The following is a 12465-nucleotide window of genomic DNA, read 5'->3' on the forward strand; positions in this document are numbered from 1 at the left end:
TACAGTAGATACATTCAAAAAATGTATCGTCAGATCAAGCTCGCTTCTGATTGTGAACAGCAATTCCCTCAAGTTTCTAGTATTATAAGACGAGAAACTAATGTCGATGGCATCTTGTCTGGTGGAGTTACAATCGAAGAGACTATTAAATCTCAGAAGATGCTTATCTCAGTACTCAAGTCGGCAGGTTTTCCTTTAAATAAAATAACTGCCAATGATCCCAAATTGCTTGCTACAGAAGATTTGCAAGATATGGATTTATTACGCTTCTCTGAAACAAGTTCCGCAAAAATTCTTGGAATAAAGTGGAATGCATTGAGCGACAAATTCACATACAATACACAATATTTGATAATATTACCTCGATTACACTATGGTCAGATGCAACCATCATACTCGTGGGAGACATACTTTGCAAATCGCACGTCTCAAATACACGACCTTTTTCCTAACGGTAAATGGAGACAACCCAGCTTATCTTGGCACTAAAGGGTCTTCCAACCGCCGATTGAAAGGTTGGTCGTTTGGATGAGGTGGATGGACCAAGACGACATGCGGTGTTTATATTGAACATTGAGTCGCTGCCCATCTAGCTCAGACCCAAGAACGTGTAAGTTATGGCTTTCATGATATCCATATGAAGGTATACAAAAGCGATCAGCCAAAGGATTCCGAAACGGACAAGACTCCGGTAGAGTCAGAAGTCAAAAAATCTTGCGAAGCCGAAGGAAACATAAAAACTGCAGACATTGACGAAAATCGTATGCGGGAAGTTTCTACAGGATCAAACATCACCAAAGCTGAACCGCGGATTGTTGCGAGAGTCAACGAGATCTGTGAAGAGGAAGCCCTTGATGACTCAATTGAAGCAGCTGATGTGACGGTGGTCGAAAATTGGGATGGTTCTACGGTTCCTCCAGATAAATCTTCACCATTGTAAGGCGCTTGTGCTGCCTTAAAAGTTCTCCTGATGATAGAAGACATAGATATAGCTCTTATTCAAGAACCATACATACATAAGAATAAGATCTGTGAATTAAGCACTCCGGGTTTCAAACTTTTGCATAATACCGGTAAAGATAAAAATCGAGCATGTATAATTGCTAAGAACGAACTAAGCTTGTTTCTGCTTCCTTCATTGAGCAATGCAGACACTGTCGTAGCCAGTCTAGAGATATCCAAATGCAAATATTGGGTATCTTCGGTCTACTTGGGACATGATGCCTCCATGTGCCGTTAAGACCGTAGTTGAGGAGTCACTTAAAACAAAGACAAAACTCATTATGGGGTGCGATGCAAATACACATCATAGTATTTGGGGAAGTAGTGATACTAATGCAAGGGGAGAGTCGCTAATAGAGTTTATTTTGCGTAGTAACCTGGTAGTTTGCAATAAGGGCGATGCACCAACCTTCGTCACCAAAAACAGGCAAGAGGTTTTGGACGTCACATTGGTTTTCGGAGTATATTCTAAAGATCTGGAAATTCGAATAGCGAAAAGATTGCCTAATCACTGTAGTGTTTTTCAGGCTGAAATATTAACAATAAAAGAGGTGGTGAATTGGCTGAGAAGTAATGTTCCAAAAAATGTGGGCATTAATATATACTCAGACAGTCAACCTGCAATAAAATCCTTGGACTCTGTGTTCCTTTACTCCAAAACAGCCATCGACTGCCGCAAATCTCTCAACGAGATGACTGAGCAGTACAATATTCACCTAATATGGGTGCCTGACCATAGGAACATACCGGGGAACAGTCAAGCAGATGAGTTAGCAAGGCTAGGAACTACCTTACATATTCCAGGGAAACTAGAATCTGTTAGTATGTCTCTGGCAATCTGCAAGCTCTTACTGCGTGAGAAGGCCGTCATGATGGCAAATGTTCGATGGGAGAATTGCAAGGGTTGTAACGAGACCAAGCAAATATGGCCCCATTTAAACTTGAACCGCACACTAGATATGCTAGTGTTCTCAAGACGTCAGGTATCACTTCTGATATCTGCTATAACGGGTCGCTGCCTGATAGGCGAATGTGCAAAAACTATTGGTGTGAAGTATAATGACTATTGTATGAGCTGTTATGATGCGGAGGAAAAGGAATCAATTAAACACCTCTTGCGTGAGTGTCCTGCATTCTGTGTAAGGCGTAAGCAAATTTTAGGGGCATATAGCTTTAGATTACTGCCGGACCTGGAAAACGTTAACTTAAGCATTTTGTTAATGTTTTTGGAACAATCTGGTTGGTTCAACAAAAGAAAATAATAGAGAAGGTTCAGTGGTTAAAACTAGAAGTGCCCATATGTAATAGGTACTTTTAGTTGAATGTGGTATCGCAATGGACTGAATAGTCTAAGTGAGCCTGAAACTTAATCGGGCTGCCACTTTAACCTAACCTAACCTAAGGGTCTAAGAATCGAGATCTCGTTCTCAATACGCATTGGTGGAGTGGTCCATCATGGCTCATTAATCCTGTATCAACTTGGTCATCGAAAAACCTGAATATTCCAGAATTAGCAATGGAGATTGTAACATCTAGGGTTTTTCCCGGGAACGGGATCCCGGGAATTCGCTATTTTTTCGCTCCCTCTTTCCCGGGAATTTTTCTTTACAATATTTTATATAAAATGGAGAGATAAGTACTACAAATGTTTTTTGTTTTGATTATTTTTAGTACCATTGGGTAAATCATCATTCTCATTACACTTCCAAAGTCTACTTAAACAATTTTTAACTGTATTTTTCTTTGTAAATACGGGATTTCAAAACCATTTTTGGTAGATTTTGAGTCTAATGTGAATGGGGTATAATTAAGCCTAAGTATTCAGGAATATACAAAATAATTTATTTGTTTTTTGGTATTTTGGTAGTAATAGTTTCCTTGTCTGACATACAGTCGTGGGTTCTAGCTCTGGTTCTAATGACCTCCCAATTGTTTAAATGAAGGTTGCTCTTCCTAATTTATTATCGTCATATTTCTGTAATCCGGCATTTCAATAGACTGGTAGACTAAGCAAACCTTTATAATGGATCATTTTACCTTTTATAGCCACTTTTGCAATTGCATAATTTCAAAATATTTTCATATTCTTGCAAGGATGTGTTTATGGAAAGGCAACATTTATCATGATAGTTGCTTTAATTTCAAATATAAATGGTGTATTCCTTTTGGGAATATTGACCAAAAGGAATACACCAAATTAGTCTTCCGTACAACGACATAATAATAGCTGGAGATTTTAACAGCAACCTACTAGGGCAAACAAACATTCTTGCAGATATGGAGACCATAAACCTGACACAAGTGAATAAACCCATTTCTACTCATTATTCATCATTGGTCAATGCACTAATTGACATCTTCTTCGTTAACAACTTGAGCGATGTACTGAAATATGAACAATTATGTGGTTCGGCATTTTCCAAACATGACATAATATTTTTGGCTTACTGACAAATTTCTAGTAATTCTGTGTGCCATGATACATTTACCTACAGATATTTTAAACATGTTAATCTGAGTAACCTGGAAAATGACTTATATACAATAGACAAACAACATGCTGTAAATGTCGACCTTATTGATCTTAACTTGAATTTGTCAGTACACCAACCACCAACGTGAATCGAGAAGTACCAATGGATCATAGCACCATGCTGGAGCCTGAATTTGTTTTTGGTTTGAACCTCATAACTCAAGCGGAAGTCTATAAAGTTGTAATGTCAGTGACTTCAAACGCCGTTGGATATGACGACATTCATCCAAAATTCATTAGTATAATTCTGCCACACATTCTGTTGTACATTACACATGCTTTCAATTTAGCTATAATGACCAGCAGTTTTCCTTCTAAGTGGAAAATCGCAAAAATACTCCCAATACCAAAGGGTAATGGTGAATTTCGTGCTATAGCTATACTGCCCTACCTATCTAAAGTCTTCGAGAAGATTATTCATAACCAGCTTCAGAGCTATATTACTCAAAATAATTTGCTAACTACACGACAATCTGGGTTTAGACCAAACCATAGCTGCATTACTGCGCTTACTGATGTTGTAGAGACAATTAGGGCTGGGCTCTACAACAAAGATATCGGTTTCCTAATTTTGCTTGATCACTCCAAGGCATTTGATAGTGTTTGCCACTATACTTACTGAAAAACAGAGACGAAACTTTAGCCTCTCTGAAACAGCAACAAGTTTACTGGCATCATATCTGTCGCAACGATCACAATACACAACGAATGGAACTTATAACACTTTACTTCTTCCACTGCCAAGAGGGGTACCACAAGGATCAATCCTTGGACCCCTCCTATACTGAATATATTCGAATGATCTACGTGATCAAATTAAACATAATCACATCCAAATGTACGCTGACGACGTGCAGCTTTATTCAACATGCAAACTGAATTCCATTGCGTCTTGTGTATCGAATCTTAACGCAGATCTGCAACGGCCTCAAAAAACATTTTAATACTTAACCCTAATAAGTCGAAGGCAATTATAATCCGGAACAGAAATGTTGACATAGGTGACAACGGCAACATTTTCCTCGGATCCACTCAAATTGAAATTGTAGACAAAGCAAAGAATCTTGGTGTAATATTTAATAAGAATCTTACCATATTGCTTCTGACCCTATTGCTGTCTGACCATATTGCTTCGACCTGTGGGAAAGTACACCATTGAATATTAGAATACTGTTAGTAAAAAGCTATATATTACTGACTGTGTTTCTGAAGTTTTCGCTGATATTAATACAACTGACAAAAGAAGGCTGAAACAAGTTCCGCAAAAATTCTTGGAATAAAGTGGAATGCATTGAGCGACAAATTCACATACAATACACAATATTTGATAATATTACCTCGATTACACTATGGTCAGATGCAACCATCATACTCGTGGGAGACATACTTTGCAAATCGCACGTCTCAAATACACGACCTTTTTCCTAACGGTAAATGGAGACAACCCAGCTTATCTTGGCACTAAAGGGTCTTCCAACCGCCGATTGAAAGGTTGGTCGTTTGGATGAGGTGGATGGACCAAGACGACATGCGGTGTTTATATTGAACATTGAGTCGCTGCCCATCTAGCTCAGACCCAAGAACGTGTAAGTTATGGCTTTCATGATATCCATATGAAGGTATACAAAAGCGATCAGCCAAAGGATTCCGAAACGGACAAGACTCCGGTAGAGTCAGAAGTCAAAAAATCTTGCGAAGCCGAAGGAAACATAAAAACTGCAGACATTGACGAAAATCGTATGCGGGAAGTTTCTACAGGATCAAACATCACCAAAGCTGAACCGCGGATTGTTGCGAGAGTCAACGAGATCTGTGAAGAGGAAGCCCTTGATGACTCAATTGAAGCAGCTGATGTGACGGTGGTCGAAAATTGGGATGGTTCTACGGTTCCTCCAGATAAATCTTCACCATTGTAAGGCGCTTGTGCTGCCTTAAAAGTTCTCCTGATGATAGAAGACATAGATATAGCTCTTATTCAAGAACCATACATACATAAGAATAAGATCTGTGAATTAAGCACTCCGGGTTTCAAACTTTTGCATAATACCGGTAAAGATAAAAATCGAGCATGTATAATTGCTAAGAACGAACTAAGCTTGTTTCTGCTTCCTTCATTGAGCAATGCAGACACTGTCGTAGCCAGTCTAGAGATATCCAAATGCAAATATTGGGTATCTTCGGTCTACTTGGGACATGATGCCTCCATGTGCCGTTAAGACCGTAGTTGAGGAGTCACTTAAAACAAAGACAAAACTCATTATGGGGTGCGATGCAAATACACATCATAGTATTTGGGGAAGTAGTGATACTAATGCAAGGGGAGAGTCGCTAATAGAGTTTATTTTGCGTAGTAACCTGGTAGTTTGCAATAAGGGCGATGCACCAACCTTCGTCACCAAAAACAGGCAAGAGGTTTTGGACGTCACATTGGTTTTCGGAGTATATTCTAAAGATCTGGAAATTCGAATAGCGAAAAGATTGCCTAATCACTGTAGTGTTTTTCAGGCTGAAATATTAACAATAAAAGAGGTGGTGAATTGGCTGAGAAGTAATGTTCCAAAAAATGTGGGCATTAATATATACTCAGACAGTCAACCTGCAATAAAATCCTTGGACTCTGTGTTCCTTTACTCCAAAACAGCCATCGACTGCCGCAAATCTCTCAACGAGATGACTGAGCAGTACAATATTCACCTAATATGGGTGCCTGACCATAGGAACATACCGGGGAACAGTCAAGCAGATGAGTTAGCAAGGCTAGGAACTACCTTACATATTCCAGGGAAACTAGAATCTGTTAGTATGTCTCTGGCAATCTGCAAGCTCTTACTGCGTGAGAAGGCCGTCATGATGGCAAATGTTCGATGGGAGAATTGCAAGGGTTGTAACGAGACCAAGCAAATATGGCCCCATTTAAACTTGAACCGCACACTAGATATGCTAGTGTTCTCAAGACGTCAGGTATCACTTCTGATATCTGCTATAACGGGTCGCTGCCTGATAGGCGAATGTGCAAAAACTATTGGTGTGAAGTATAATGACTATTGTATGAGCTGTTATGATGCGGAGGAAAAGGAATCAATTAAACACCTCTTGCGTGAGTGTCCTGCATTCTGTGTAAGGCGTAAGCAAATTTTAGGGGCATATAGCTTTAGATTACTGCCGGACCTGGAAAACGTTAACTTAAGCATTTTGTTAATGTTTTTGGAACAATCTGGTTGGTTCAACAAAAGAAAATAATAGAGAAGGTTCAGTGGTTAAAACTAGAAGTGCCCATATGTAATAGGTACTTTTAGTTGAATGTGGTATCGCAATGGACTGAATAGTCTAAGTGAGCCTGAAACTTAATCGGGCTGCCACTTTAACCTAACCTAACCTAAGGGTCTAAGAATCGAGATCTCGTTCTCAATACGCATTGGTGGAGTGGTCCATCATGGCTCATTAATCCTGTATCAACTTGGTCATCGAAAAACCTGAATATTCCAGAATTAGCAATGGAGATTGTAACATCTAGGGTTTTTCCCGGGAACGGGATCCCGGGAATTCGCTATTTTTTCGCTCCCTCTTTCCCGGGAATTTTTCTTTACAATATTTTATATAAAATGGAGAGATAAGTACTACAAATGTTGTTTGTTTTGATTATTTTTAGTACCATTGGGTAAATCATCATTCTCATTACACTTCCAAAGTCTACTTAAACAATTTTTAACTGTATTTTTCTTTGTAAATACGGGATTTCAAAACCATTTTTGGTAGATTTTGAGTCTAATGTGAATGGGGTATAATTAAGCCTAAGTATTCAGGAATATACAAAATAATTTATTTGTTTTTTGGTATTTTGGTAGTAATAGTTTCCTTGTCTGACATACAGTCGTGGGTTCTAGCTCTGGTTCTAATGACCTCCCAATTGTTTAAATGAAGGTTGCTCTTCCTAATTTATTATCGTCATATTTCTGTAATCCGGCATTTCAATAGACTGGTAGACTAAGCAAACCTTTATAATGGATCATTTTACCTTTTATAGCCACTTTTGCAATTGCATAATTTCAAAATATTTTCATATTCTTGCAAGGATGTGTTTATGGAAAGGCAACATTTATCATGATAGTTGCTTTAATTTCAAATATAAATGGTGTATTCCTTTTGGGAATATTGACCAAAAGGAATACACCAAATTAGTCTTCCGTACAACGACATAATAATAGCTGGAGATTTTAACAGCAACCTACTAGGGCAAACAAACATTCTTGCAGATATGGAGACCATAAACCTGACACAAGTGAATAAACCCATTTCTACTCATTATTCATCATTGGTCAATGCACTAATTGACATCTTCTTCGTTAACAACTTGAGCGATGTACTGAAATATGAACAATTATGTGGTTCGGCATTTTCCAAACATGACATAATATTTTTGGCTTACTGACAAATTTCTAGTAATTCTGTGTGCCATGATACATTTACCTACAGATATTTTAAACATGTTAATCTGAGTAACCTGGAAAATGACTTATATACAATAGACAAACAACATGCTGTAAATGTCGACCTTATTGATCTTAACTTGAATTTGTCAGTACACCAACCACCAACGTGAATCGAGAAGTACCAATGGATCATAGCACCATGCTGGAGCCTGAATTTGTTTTTGGTTTGAACCTCATAACTCAAGCGGAAGTCTATAAAGTTGTAATGTCAGTGACTTCAAACGCCGTTGGATATGACGACATTCATCCAAAATTCATTAGTATAATTCTGCCACACATTCTGTTGTACATTACACATGCTTTCAATTTAGCTATAATGACCAGCAGTTTTCCTTCTAAGTGGAAAATCGCAAAAATACTCCCAATACCAAAGGGTAATGGTGAATTTCGTGCTATAGCTATACTGCCCTACCTATCTAAAGTCTTCGAGAAGATTATTCATAACCAGCTTCAGAGCTATATTACTCAAAATAATTTGCTAACTACACGACAATCTGGGTTTAGACCAAACCATAGCTGCATTACTGCGCTTACTGATGTTGTAGAGACAATTAGGGCTGGGCTCTACAACAAAGATATCGGTTTCCTAATTTTGCTTGATCACTCCAAGGCATTTGATAGTGTTTGCCACTATACTTACTGAAAAACAGAGACGAAACTTTAGCCTCTCTGAAACAGCAACAAGTTTACTGGCATCATATCTGTCGCAACGATCACAATACACAACGAATGGAACTTATAACACTTTACTTCTTCCACTGCCAAGAGGGGTACCACAAGGATCAATCCTTGGACCCCTCCTATACTGAATATATTCGAATGATCTACGTGATCAAATTAAACATAATCACATCCAAATGTACGCTGACGACGTGCAGCTTTATTCAACATGCAAACTGAATTCCATTGCGTCTTGTGTATCGAATCTTAACGCAGATCTGCAACGGCCTCAAAAAACATTTTAATACTTAACCCTAATAAGTCGAAGGCAATTATAATCCGGAACAGAAATGTTGACATAGGTGACAACGGCAACATTTTCCTCGGATCCACTCAAATTGAAATTGTAGACAAAGCAAAGAATCTTGGTGTAATATTTAATAAGAATCTTACCATATTGCTTCTGACCCTATTGCTGTCTGACCATATTGCTTCGACCTGTGGGAAAGTACACCATTGAATATTAGAATACTGTTAGTAAAAAGCTATATATTACTGACTGTGTTTCTGAAGTTTTCGCTGATATTAATACAACTGACAAAAGAAGGCTTCAAACTACTTTTAACAATGCAGTACGATAAGTTTTTGGTTTAAAAAGATTTGATAGAGTCTCACAATACTGATTATTGATTCTAAAACTGCCATTGGAAAAATACCTAATTTGTAGATCTTTAGTATTGTTACATAAAATAATCTACACCAGTAAACCATCATATCTGTATGCGAACTTGATTTTTGCCCGATCATCGAGAGGGAAAAACATTATACAAGTCGCACTCATTGGAAAGACATTTCTTTATTAACACGATTCGTCTCTGGAATCATCTCCCGAATGTACTGCAAGTAATATCTGATACGCATCGATTCAAGAGAAATATTCTGGAATATTATTCACTTAATTGAAATATTTAAAACTAGGGGAAACTACACCTTTGTCCACATTGCTATGATATATTTTAAAATATTGTTATTTATATATTACTTTAATTTTAATTCAATTAAAACATATTAATAACACTACAATAATAATTTAACTATGTTACTCCAGTACTATAATTTATAAAATGTAATCTTGTTGTACTGGAAATGATATTTAATAAATAAATAAATAAATAAATAAATAAAATAAATAAAATTTGCATATAGTGAAATATAGTGGCTCTGTTTTATGATGGTGACATCGAATAAGTTTCTTTCATTTCCATACAATTTTAATGTAAAAAATCCCACTATATCGAATGAGACTGTCCATCATTACCATTGTAAACGTTTTTTTTTTTGTATTTTGTGTAGTACAAAATATCTTATTTTAGTATGATTTATGGCTGATATAAGAGACTAACATAATATACATTGTTATTTGTCCAGCCAGCGCCTTATAACCGTATCTTTATGCGATTTCTAATTTATTTAAACGTCTAAATATATGTCATATAGAAGCGGGTTTCCCTTTGACCGGGGTCCCGGGAAATTCGAAAAAAATTTCCCGCTTTCCCGGGAATGGAAAAAGTCCGAGAAAAAAACCCTAGTCACGTCCAATCAAGTTATTGCAGAGTCAATCGATGTAATGACTAAATTTTCCTCATTCGAGAGCATTACGTGTAGTTGCATATATTTTCCGTTTTTCACAATTTTCACCCTCGATGGAAAAATAGTAGAGCTGTTCAGACCACAGATCTCTCTCAAAATGAGATCCCAATTGTCAAAGGTGTGGTTTGCAGAAATGTAGTATACTTTCAAATAAAAGAAGTTTACTAACACTGAAACCTTTTTTAGACTCGAACCAAATCATTAAAGAAAATGTCGCTTATCTAACTCATCCCCACTGTATAGGGAACGATACCTGGAAATTCCCATTTTTGTCGGCTATACTTATGCCATTACATGTCTTCTTAGCCCATGGAGTATGTAATTTAATGTGTAGGCTTGTGTAAACGGAGTTCTATATTTCACGCTTAAAAACTCACGTGTTATATACACGCAGAGAAGGAATATGATCACCTCAAACATGTTTCAAGAGCAAAATATTATTTTTGTATGGTGACCATGTAACATGTTTGTCACTAAAATGTTATTTTCCCGTCAAATATAACCTGCTTGCCGAAATCAGATGCATTATTTTCGAGAAAATAACATGGTTGCGAAAACCATGTTACATGGTCACCACCCAAAAATAACATTTTGCTCTTAAAATATGTTTGAGGTGATCATATTCCTTCTCTGGGTGTACAAACATAAGGTCAGTTCACAAATAATGGCTCCCTCGCCACCCGAACGGTGTAAGTGTCAGGTATTCAAAATCTCCACTCTCCGAAAGGCTCCCATCACGAAAGGATATGCCTGCGTATTTGTGTGCTTCAGTACATAGGCAGTCAATTTAGAAGCATGTTGCGATTTGTCGTCTGCAGCATTTGAGGCTGCGTTTGCACGTTTTTTCGGGAGACAATGTCCTCTGATTTTTCAAAAGAATTCAGTTCATGACCGTTAAAAGCTTTAATAATAACCACATCTATATCATCTGTCACCATGAGGACTTTTAAGCAGCACAAGCATCCTTACAATGGTGAAGATTTATCTGGAGGAACTGTAGAACCATCCAAATTTTCAACCACCGTTTCGATTGAGTCATCAAGGAATTCCTCTTAACAGACTCGGTGACTCTCGCAACAGTCCTCCGTTCAGCTTTGGTGAGGTTTGAGCCTCTAGAAACTTCGCGCATACGATGTTTACTCGTTTTTTATACCCACCACCATAGGATGGGGGGTATATTAACTTTGTCATTCCGTTTGTAACACATCGAAATATTGCTCTAAGACCCCATAAAGTATATATATTCTGGGTCGTGGTGAAATTCTGAGTCGATCTGAGCATGTCCGTCCGTCCGTCCGTCCGTCTGTTGAAATCACGCTAACTTCCGAACGAAACGAGCTATCGACTTGAAACTTGGCACAAGTAGTTGTTATTGATGTAGGTCGGATGGTATTGCAAATGGGCCATATCGGTCCACTTTTACGTATAGCCCCCATATAAACGGACCCCAAAATTTGGCTTGCGAGGCCTCTAAGAGAAGCAAATTTCATCCGATACGGCTGAAATTTGGTACATGGTGTTAGTATATGGTCTCTAACAACCATGCAAAAATTGGTTCACATCGGTCCATAATTATATATAGCCCCCATATAAACCGATCCCCCGATTTGGCTTGCGAGGCCCCTAAGAGAAGCAAATTTCATCCGATCCGGCTGAAATTTGGTACATGGTGTCAGTATATGGTCTTTAACAACCATGCAAAAATTGATCCACATCGGTCCATTATTATATATAGCCCCCATATAAACCGATCCCCCGATTTGGCTTGCGAGGCCTCTAAGAGAAGCAAATTTCATCCGATCCGGCTGAAATTTGGTACATGGTGTTAGTATATAGTCTCTAACAACCATGCAAAAATTGGTCGACATCGGTCCATAATTATATATAGCCCCCATATAAACCGATCCCCCGATTTGGCTTGCGAGGCCGCTAAGAGAAGCAAATTTCATCCGATCCGGCTGAAATTTTGTACGTGATGTTAGTATATGGTCTATAACAACCATGCAAAAATTGGTCCACATCGGTTCATAATTATATATAGCCACCATATAAACCGATAACCAGATTTGACCTCCGGAACCTCTTGGAAGACCAAAATTCATCTGATTCAGTTGAAATTTGGTATGTGGT

The 12465-nt window shown here is 37.9% G+C and overlaps 1 protein-coding gene and 1 long non-coding RNA gene across 2 annotated transcripts in view; both read left to right on the forward strand.

Annotated features, from left to right (window-relative positions):
* LOC142225804 (uncharacterized) overlaps nucleotides 1–12465 on the forward strand; it is a 347314-nt gene that overhangs the window by 104918 nt on the left and 229931 nt on the right. The gene's annotated exons all lie outside the window — the stretch shown is intronic.
* The window catches only part of Cand1 (Cullin-associated and neddylation-dissociated 1), a 125839-nt gene that overhangs the window by 69584 nt on the left and 43790 nt on the right, over nucleotides 1–12465 (forward strand). The window lies entirely within an intron of this gene.

This window comes from Haematobia irritans, chromosome 2 (genome assembly GCF_050003625.1).
Source record: "Haematobia irritans isolate KBUSLIRL chromosome 2, ASM5000362v1, whole genome shotgun sequence".
Taxonomy (NCBI): domain Eukaryota; kingdom Metazoa; phylum Arthropoda; class Insecta; order Diptera; family Muscidae; genus Haematobia; species Haematobia irritans.